Raw genomic sequence first — 11,038 nt, forward strand, 5'->3', positions numbered from 1 at the left:
AAAATGGATTCAAACAATGCTGAACAGTCGTGAAATAACTGCAGTATTGGGAAATACCACCCTCACAAGAAAAACAACAAAAGGATGCCCGCAAGGTGGAGTTTTATCGCCTTTGCTGTGGTCACTGGTTGTAAACCAGCTGCTTAGAAACCTGACTGAACAAGGTTTCGAAGTAGTCGGCTTCGCCGACGATGTAGTTATTCTTGTGAGGGGAAAATTTGACAGTATAGTATCGGAAAGAATGCAGTTAGCTTTGAACTGCACTTTAGAATGGTGTAAACGAGAGGGGCTGACCATTAACCCCTCAAAAACAACCATTATTCCCTTCACTCGGAAGAGAAGGTATAACATAGATAGCCTGAAATTGGGTGAAACCACACTTATGCTTTCCATTGAGACCAAACACCTTGGAGTGGTTTTGGATCAGAAACTCAGCTGGAATGCACATATTGAATATGTCATCGGTAAAGCTACGAGTGCCCTCTAGGCATGTAGCAAAGCTATTGGCAGAACATGGGGTCTAAGGCCAAGTATGATCTATTGGTTGTACCAGGCAATAATAAGACCAAGAATAACGTATGCCTCGCTAGTGTGGTGGCCTAAAATAAAAGAAAGGTCAACGCAGAACAAGCTTGGCAAGTTGCAAAGGCTCATTTGTAATGCAATTACAGGAGTAATCAAAAGTGCTCCGTCAAAAGCCTTAGATGCAATTCTGCATCTATTACCACTCCACCAGGTAGTACAACTAGAGGCGGAAAAAAGTGCATTGAGACTAACACGCCTTAAAAAAGTACCTGATGAACATATACCAGGTATCGAAGACTGGATGAATACAGAAGCAAACTTCGAAATACCTTTCAAAATCATAGAGACCGAACGGGAAGTTTGGGAACAAGGTGGCCCGAATATCCGACAAGGCTCTGTCGTCTTTTACACAGATGGCTCAAAAATGAATGATTCAACCGGAGCAGGTATATATGGTCCTGGGATAAGTATCTCGATACCAATGGGCCGTTGGCCTACAGTGTTCCAGGCCGAAATATTTGCAATTTATGAATGTGCACAAGTCTGTTTGGCTAGGAAATATAGGAAATATATGCATTTTTTCTGATAGCCAAGCAGCACTTAAAGCACTAAAAGCCTTCACATGTACCTCTAAGCTAGTATGGGAGTGCATCCTTTCACTGAAACAAGTGGCAGAAAGGAACCAAGTATGGTTATACTGGGTTCCTGGTCACTGCGGAGTGGAAGGCAATGAAAAAGCCGATACGTTAGCTAGACAGGGGTCATGTACCGATTTCATTGGCCCAGAACCGTTCTGTGGGGTGTCATCAAGCACCTTGAAAGCAGAATTGAAAGCCTGGGAACATAGGACTATACAAGAGAACTGGATATGCTCAGTGAGGCTACGCCAGTCTAAACGCTTTATAAAACCAAGCGTCAAGAACAGCCAGCAATTGCTTAGTTTAAATAAAAAGGGACTAAGAACAATTACCGGACTGTTTACAGGACACTGTCCAAGTAAGTATCACCTGAAACAAATTGGTCAGTCAGATGACGAAATTTGTCGTCTCTGCGGGTTCGAATGTGAAACCGCAGAACATTTGCTCTGCCACTGCAGTGCACTAATACAGCGCAGAATAAGAGCCTTTGGAAAAGGATCTTTGGAGCCTTTTGAGGTCTGGTCTGCGAATCCTAATGAGGTAATACATTTCATACGAAATTCAGTGCCTAATTGGGAGAAAGGGTGCGATATGACAACGACGATCACTTCCATCGATAGTGATATGTCTGCCACGAGTACCTAGACTAAAGAAGAGGTATACCACAAAAGATCAAAACATTGGTCGCAGTGGTCCAAATCTTACATAAAAAAAAAATTGTAAGAAAATTTTCCGAGGAGCTCGGGAATCCCGGGATCCCGGGAATCAATATTCCTATTCCCGGGATCCGGGAATCCCGGGAAAAGGCAATTCCCGGGAAATCGTTCCCGGGATTGCAAACCCCAATACTGATCTAAAAAAAAACTTAGTATTCTAGAGAAAACTAAAATCTTTACCAAAAAATAGATGAAAAACCACTAATCATTTTTTCTTAATTTTTCAACATTCCCGGATTGCTCATACGTTTACATAAAAATTAAAAATAAAAATAAACATATAAACTTATATAATAACTGAAACAATATTCTCGAACCAAACTGGCCCCGTGCAAATTATTGATAATGACTTCGAAATTCTTTATATCTTTCGATAAAAAAGACTAAAGTCTAAATATTTAATGTCAAATATTGTATCAAATTTCCACAAATTAAAATAATTTACACTTAGGGAACAACCCGTTAAGCATACAGACGGAAGGCATACGGACGCAAGGCATAGAACGCTAGTCATAATGGATGGCAGGCATACGGGCACGAGGCATATGGACGCGAGGCCGAATGGACGCGAGGCCGAATGGACGCGAGGCCGAATGGACGCAAGGCCGAATAGACACAAGGCCGATGGGAAGTGAGGCGGAATACGGTATTATCGTCATCATCACAGCCCCTTTAAATAACATGTATTTCGCTCCAGGATGTCATTTAGAAAGCAATGCACTCGTGGCCTTCGGCTGACTCGCTGTTCGAGCGAATGATGTCCTTACTCGCTACCACTCGTTCGGACTTAACTAAGGGAAAGAAACTCTGTTTGAGTAGACCTAGCAAATCTGTAGATCAGTCGATTGTGTGCAAGAGGCCGCCGCTTCCGACGGCGGGTCGGCGGCCGGCACGGACTGTGGAAACCACGGCAGCTTAGTGCCGCCACGTTTCCTTGCCCTCGATTATGCGTCTGCGCCGCATGATTTGAAAAAATATTATGCACAACCTAAACTCTTTAGGAATATATTTACGCTTAAACTACATACGTAGAGAAAAAAATATCTGAGTTAAATATAGAATTCATTGAATGACGCTTTTTGTCAATCATCAAGGGTGCAACATATTTTTCAATAGACTCTGCTGCGGAATGTATGTTGCAAATCTGGAACACATAGTCATTATAATTGGAACTCATGCGATCATACAATATCGTATTCAGCCTCGCGTCCATTCGGCCTCACGTCCATTAGGCCTCACGTCCATTCGGCCTCGCGTCCGTTATGCTATATGGCAGTATGCCTCGTATCGATTATGCATCACATCCATTAAGTCTCGCGTCTGAATGCCTAGCATACTATGCCTAACATCCATATGCCTAGCGTCCATATGTCTCGTGTCCCGTACCCTTCGTAAATACGTAAATACAGGGGAGGTACTTAGCGAAGTGTTACACTGCGTGAGGCCACCATGCAAAATTGCGTTACGTCGGAGTGAAGGGGTATTAAGAATTGCCAAATTCCGCGTTACTTAATATACGATTGTTTCCTTATCGGCTGTGATTTGCGGTATTTCTATAATCAGGAAAAAATCCAGCATACACAATCACTATCGGCGCGGTAAAAATTTCCTCGGCGGCGCGCTAAAAATTTCCTCGGCGACGCGCCGAGTCCAAATCATCGGCGGCGGCGGCGTGCGTAAAAGTGTCGGCGGCGGCGGCGCGGCGTGGCGGCGCACAGGACTAACTAAAAGGCCAGTATATCTATAAATCAAACTAAAGAATAATATTATATTCACACATAGCTAGCAGTGCAGTAGCTAGAATTTTGTTTAAATTTAGTAGGATGCTTAATAACACTGACATCACATCATTGTTCTACGTTAATTTTTCTTCTGTCATTTATCTTAATTAATAAGCTTCCGCTCTTAGCTTTTTTCACATAGAGACTTATTCGTATTATTTACCAACTATTGTTAAAAGTCCGAAGCGTTAGTTTCGGTAGATACAACCGAAGTTACAATTTTGTAAATAATCTGAACAAATAGAGAACGGATATATTATATCAAATAGCGGTGCTGTAGTAATACAATCTTTCTTATCCAAAACCAGTTTTGTGTTTTTCACGAATCTTATGCGATATCGTATGACAGCCCGAAAAACTTCGTATTTTACATGTTTTGCATCAATGTTAATACGTTACCATGGGTTTGTTTACATATGGCCAATATCAGGATTATGAATTATGGAATTGCTTTGACATGTGGCCAAGAATCGTTTTTGGAAGCTTTTGTTATTTTTGATATTGCAGAGAAAAATCATATCATAATGCCTATTTTTTTATCCATGTGCTGTAATAAGTTGTGCCTGATGCTGGTAACAAAATTTGCTATAGAAATGTACAAACTTAAACAAGATTATGCTCTATCAAAAATAGCTTGCAAATTACCTAAACGTTAGACTGTACAGTAAACCTGTGAGAGTGTAATTAGTTTCTTTATTAGAAGTAGATACGAATATTTGTTTGCTACAGTAACTAATGTATTTATCGAATAACATCAGCAGTTTCGAAAGGAGATTTCGAAATAGGAGTAATTCAAGATACTTTTTCACAATTATCAATTTTATTCTATTATGGCCAAAACTGGTGCTATGACCAAAACCGGTGCTTCTACCCTAAATTGGAAAGAAAAATCTCAATTTCAATCATTTACTGCTGAAATTGTTACACCATGGGTTTGTTTACATATGGCCAATATCAGGATTATGAATTATGGAATTGCTTTGACATGTGGCCAAGAATCGTTTTTGGAAGCTTTTGTTATTTTTGATATTGCAGAGAAAAATCATATCATAATGCCTATTTTTTTATCCATGTGCTGTAATAAGTTGTGCCTGATGCTGGTAACAAAATTTGCTATAGAAATGTACAAACTTAAACAAGATTATGCTCTATCAAAAATAGCTTGCAAATTACCTAAACGTTAGACTGTACAGTAAACCTGTGAGAGTGTAATTAGTTCCTTTATTAGAAGTAGATACGAATATTTGTTTGCTACAGTAACTAATGTATTTATCGAATAACATCAGCAGTTTCGAAAGGAGATTTCGAAATAGGAGTAATTCAAGATACTTTTTCACAATTATCAATTTTATTCTATTATGGCCAAAACTGGTGCTATGACCAAAACCGGTGCTTCTACCCTAAATTGGAAAGAAAAATCTCAATTTCAATCATTTACTGCTGAAATTGTTACACTGCATAAAAAAGTATTTTATTAAACAAAAATCTACCTCAAACTTCTGTGAGGCAGCATCTTGTATCCGCAGGATGGCTTCAGCTAAAATGAGGTAAACATTGGGAAGAACACTAATGATAGTATTGTATAACATGACGCTAGTTACGCGATACTCTCATCCTAGTTGTTTATGCAATGCTGTAACGAAAACGACGATTTCTCGTGATAATCTTGTTACGCTGCACATACTCTGTTATGAGTTTGTGATTCGATTCTGATCACGATAGCATGCGATCAAATTATTCAATCGATTGTCAAAGAGCAATCCTGTCGACCCAAAGAGGCCCCGCGCATTGCTGGAGGAACTATCTGGAATTTATTACCAGCTAGTGTCCTGAGGATTATCAATCGGCTTTGTAGTGTGCCAAAGCGCATTCCCCGAATGGGGTGATAGAAATGCATTGCGACTCTGAGTGAACCGTGCAGAATGGATTGAAATTGGTATCGCTTTTCGGATTCAACTTGAAGTCACGTTGCTGTGGCGAAGAACAGCAGAACGTCTCTGCTTCCAAAGGTTTTTGTGCAACGAAATGCTGCGTGGGTAATGCGGTGTGCATGTACAGCTCGTAGCTTGTTTGCGTATCAAAGCCAGTGACGACAAAGAAATCGCTTTTCAACTGCCCTCGCAAATTCACGGTACGTAATAATGTGCGCTTCGGTTGCACGCAAAGTCATGTTAACGAGAACATTCCAGAAGTATACGCATTATTCCAGGGATTATACGAAATACCAGCGATTGAATCGTTGCAGATTATTGCAAATCGCTTACTCGTTAGGAAGTCCACCCACAGGAATCAAAATTTTACGTTGCGTCACTTTTGTGGTTAGATATCGTTCACATACATAACTTTTGATGTCGATTAGCGTCATCCAATTAGGCACCGTGAGCACAATTTCCGCTAGTGACGTTATCTCGGGTTTGAATAACTCCATATTCAATTAGTTTCTACGAACTAATTTGAATGTCCTAATAACGAATCTGCATGATATAAGCCGAATGTTGAACCCTATTCGGCAGGATTTATTAGTTTCATGGCAAATGCCAAGTGACCGATGTCGTCACAACTGGTATTAGCTGTTTAATACTTAGTTGAGAAGTCATTCATATCAAAGTTTAATGAAATATGATAACACTTTATCAATGCGTGTTTAAAATGTCGAACTCGATAGCAACATTATATATTGAATGGCTAAACTTATTAAACAAACAGGTAGAAATACTTCTAGAACAGTTTCTGGGCATCCGGTCACCGAGAAATATTTTGTTTTTAAATTGTGGTATCACTATGGATAAAAATCGGAATGTTAGGATTGGAAATGTGGTATCACTATGGAAGAAAATCGGAATGTTAGGATGTAACCGCTATTAAGTGTATCAAGCTTACGCTTAATAATAAATAAATGCAAACAAGTCTTTGTTTGTGTCATTTTGTACCTTGAATATAAATGAGGAAACCACCAACCTCACAATTCTGCAGAAACTTTATAATATAAACTTTATAATATAATAATTTTAAACATTCCAAATTCATTGATTCCTTGCGATTTGTTTATAGACTCAAAATGCACGACCATAGGATATGATCAAAGTCAAAAGGCAAATCGTTTGAAATGATTGGTTTTATCGGAATGACAACATCCTCGACTTTTGGCTTCCGTACATCACCTCTATTCTGAAAAAAATTGCTATTGAGTGGTATTCGATCATTTTTAGAGAGCTTCGTAGCCGCAAGGTTACAGAGTCCGCTTTAATAAGCGAGTGGTCGTGGGTTCGAATCTTAGTAGAATCAGGCCATTTGGTTGTCAAAGGACTTAAACATGGGTTCATTCTCAGGCTCTCCACTACATACCCTTCCTTCAAGCTGAATTCTATAGTACCCTTGCTGACTTTCATCCTAACGAAAAAGCCCTATAATCTATAATAAAACTGCTCTGAGTAACGTATAATAGTTCTCTTCAGGGAATTGTAATTATGACGCGGTCTTGGTTGGAGAAACGAGGTTTCGATAAGACTCCTTCCTATTGACAAAAATATAAGTCCTTCTTGCAATAAACCTGACCAGAGGTGAAGCATTGAGCGCCTCTTCAGGGAATTGTGATTGTGACGCGGTGTTTGGTAGGAGGAACGAGGTTCGATAAGACTCCTTCCTCTTGACAAAATAAGTCCTTCTTATAATAAAACTGATCTTAGAAATATTTACCCTCTACAGGGAATTGTAATTGGCGATATTGGCACGAGGAACGAGGTTTCGATAAGACTCCTTCCTCTTGACATAACAAGTCCCTCTTAGAATAAACCTGGCCAGAGAGGAACGTTAGGTGTTGCCTCAGATCAGGGAATTGTAATTTGGCGATATTGGTAGGATACAAAAGAGGCTCGGTATAGTAGAGCAGTAAGCTTGAAATGAAAGGGTAAACTCTCACACACAAGCACGGATATAAATGAAAAAGCGTATCATTCACTTCAATAGTGATACTGCCAATAATATGAAGTGCGGAGTACAGAAAACACCTGGGCAATATCACAATAGATCAAAATGTCTCTGGTCGCAGTGATGAGTCCACACAGAGGAAAGAAAAATTCGATCATTTTCAGCTGTTTTTCTGGCATCAATCTGATTCCGCAAATACCCATATTGGGTGGTGTTCAGTAATTTTGTTGTTTTCCAGAAACTAAAAGTGGTCATCTTTGAATTCTAAATAGTGTCCAGGGTCAATGCTTGGCTTCTATGCATCATCTCGATTATTATTATCGAAGCAATATTCGGTCTTTTTCGGCAGTTTTTCCGAATCCGGAAGTCGCTATATTGGATATCAAAATGGCATTTGGTGACAAATTCTGGCCCCTGGGCGTCATTCTGGTTTAGGAACACCCATATTGGGTGTTATTTGGTCTTTTTCGGCAATTTTCCAGAAACCAAAAGTCGCCATCTTACAATTCATAATGGTGTATGTGGTAAATTTTTAGCTTTTGATTCCAGAGATACTCATAGTGGGTGGCATTTGGTCATTTTCGGCTGTTTTTCAGACACCGGAAGTCGCCATCTTAAAATTCAAAATGGTGTATGTGATCGATTTCTAGTTACTGTGCATTATTCTGGTTCCGGAGGTACTCATATTGGATGGAAATCGGCCATTTTCGGCTGTTTTCCAAAAACCGGAAGTTGCCATCTTACAATTCAAAATTTTGTCTGAGGTCGACTTGTGGCTTCAGAGCACCATTGCGATTCCGGAAATACCCATATTAGAAACCGGAAGTTTCCACCTTAAATTTATAAACGGCGTATGGAGTCGAGATTTGACTCCTGTGCATCGACCCGATCATTGTAGGCTGTTTTCAGGAAAACCTGGTTGAAATATCTGTTTAGCTTGTATGGGAGGCCTGCCTCCCCTTCCAGAGTACGGAGAAGTATCAAACCACCATAGAAGTTTATGTTTGATTTGTATAAGAGCCCTCCTATCGAGAAAAGGGAGGGGTGTTGGAACACCATTAAAATATTTTTAGTCCCCAAAAACCTCCACATGCGAAATTTGGTTCCATTTACTCGATTAGTTCTGGAGATGTGAAAAAATTTGAGTTTCATTTGTAGGAAACTTCACCCTTCCAGAAGAAGGAGGTGTGTTAAACCATTATGGACATATTTGTAATCCCTAAAAATATTCACCTGTCGAATTTGCTTCCATTTCCTTGGTTAGTTGTCGAGATGTGCAGAAATTTGTGTTTCATTTCTATGGAACCCCTCCCTTCCAGAAAAGGAAGGGATCCCGAACTATCTTAGTCACCTTTCTCGGCCCCTAAAACCGTCGTTTCCAGTAGTTGAATCAGACAGACAGAGCTGCATTTTTATATGTTTATGCGTTTGTCAGTAAATGTTTTTCTAATCGGCGTGCTGCATTACAATTTCATTTTTTACCAGATTGCCACCATTTTTAACATTGTTGTTACGCTTTTTGCGTGGGATTTTTTAGTAACTTTATCAGTTTTTTGATTCATAGATTTTTTAAAAATTCTGATTTTTTCATATGCTTAGTTAAGTTTAAATATAATACATACTTAAAAACAGAATCGAATCAGTAATAATAACAAAGTTTTGCTTTCTTCTTTCTCTTCTTGGTAAAAATAAGTGAAATATAATATTTTCATAATAAATGCTTTACAGAGTTAAAATGTTAAAAGCAACACCGTTGAATACAAGGTAATGAAACTTCAGTAGTCAATTTGGCTAAATAGCTGCAGGGTCTTTCTACCTTAATCATGAAAAATGACTCTGGCACGTTGTCTGCATCAAAATTGTTTTAAATATTCTACGAGATTCAAGTAGGATATTAATAAAGATTTTAAAACGAATTTCAGGCTGAATTATCTTGTGATTCAATTTAATAAAAACACATCGTGTAAACGCCAATGGATTTGAAAAACTCTGTTGAGAAACATGATTCACTATCCGGTTATCATCCCGGGCAGCAAAAAAGTTGCGGTTTGTACTGATGTAACTCTTTGATGTATGATAAATTAATGTATAAAACTTCAAACAACTTTAATTGCCATTTACTCACCCTATGGTTTCCAAATTGCAAAAACGAAACTTGTAACGCCTGCTCGAACGCTATCGTTTATTCCAGGTTAGTTTCACTTATACACAGCAAACAATTTAATAATATGAGGCTAGCTCCCGGAATTGGAATCCCAAACTTGCAAACACACGCCAGCTGTCCCCCACTTTATGTTCGTTAGTTTTTCCTTATCTACTAACCCTCGCCTTAATGGCTTACCATCGGCGCCATCGTTGACGTTAGTGTCCTCGTTATCGTCCTAATCAACCACAGAGTCCACTTCTTCGTTGCATGCACTACACACAGTCAAGCCAACCGAGAGTTACTTTCCCAAGAGTTTTACTTGTCTCTTGGGTGGAAAATCTGTGTCAGGGGCAATCAAATAGCCTCTGCTAGCGAAATGGTCTAGACTGTTTCAAAATTTGACTTGTTGATGCTGTCAATTAACCCACTCCAAAAGCACTTGAGAACTTGATATACGATTCAGGTATCGTGTTACCGAACAACAACGTCGAAAGCTGCAAATAAACCGAATAAACTTTCGTACGCGCTCAACCTGTTTACACACAAAGCGAACTCTAGTAGCTTTCACCCGCAAGTAGGTCCCGTAACAAAGTGATAACGATGCGTTTGATTGCTTCCTAATTTATACATCACGCTTCCTCGGCCAAAGGAAGGAAGCTCTTTCGGTTGCTCTCGGTTTGTGGCGACCGTTCCGTTAGTGAGCAGAAAACGAGATTTCCTCTAGCAGCGCCGCAACGGTGGCGTAGCTGGAATGCGCAACTGCTCTAGTTTCTCAACCTGATTTCCCTTGACATCGCCTAGGATTTTCCGAGAGTAGCCATATCATAACATCTCTCCCGTTGAATCAAGAGAATCGTTTGTTGACATCGGTTTTACCACACGACTGACTGCCAGGAGGTGGGTGAGAGCATTTTGTGTAGCACGTGTAATTGAAAGGGTGTCGACTGGCTGATATGACTTGTTGGCACATGAAATGGCATATGGTGGCAGGCCGCCTGTCACGGACTGTGAAAACGTTGCACGCTTTGATCGTTGGTCAAACAGGCTTGAAACCTAGGAAAATGCATTTCAGAAATGCGTTTTAACATTAGTTTTTTATCAGCACTATAAAGCAACAAAAACCGGAAACATAATACAGAGCCGTTATCACCAATCAATCGTGCGTCTCCATTAGTAGAAAGAAAGCGAAGCGTACACCTCCTTGAGAGTTTGAATTTAAGCCGAACCATAGCGGTTCTTGCGTGAAATAGTCATCAAATTTCTGATGAGTAGGTAATTATAAGACTGAAACATCTTTGCAGCTGT

At 39.6% G+C, this 11,038-nt stretch overlaps 1 protein-coding gene across 2 annotated transcripts in view; it reads right to left on the bottom strand.

Annotated features, from left to right (window-relative positions):
* Nucleotides 1–10,314, bottom strand: part of LOC129724985 (ras-related protein Rap-2a-like) — a 51,456-nt gene extending 41,142 nt beyond the window's left edge. For both annotated transcript variants that reach the window (XM_055680323.1, XM_055680324.1), the window contains exon 1: nucleotides 9,713–10,314. The gene's annotated coding sequence lies outside the window, so the exon portion shown is untranslated. The remainder of the gene's footprint in view (nucleotides 1–9,712) is intronic.
* Between the last annotated feature and the right edge of the window lie 724 nt (nucleotides 10,315–11,038).

Source organism: Wyeomyia smithii, chromosome 2 (genome assembly GCF_029784165.1).
Source record: "Wyeomyia smithii strain HCP4-BCI-WySm-NY-G18 chromosome 2, ASM2978416v1, whole genome shotgun sequence".
Classification (NCBI taxonomy): Eukaryota; Metazoa; Arthropoda; class Insecta; order Diptera; family Culicidae; genus Wyeomyia; species Wyeomyia smithii.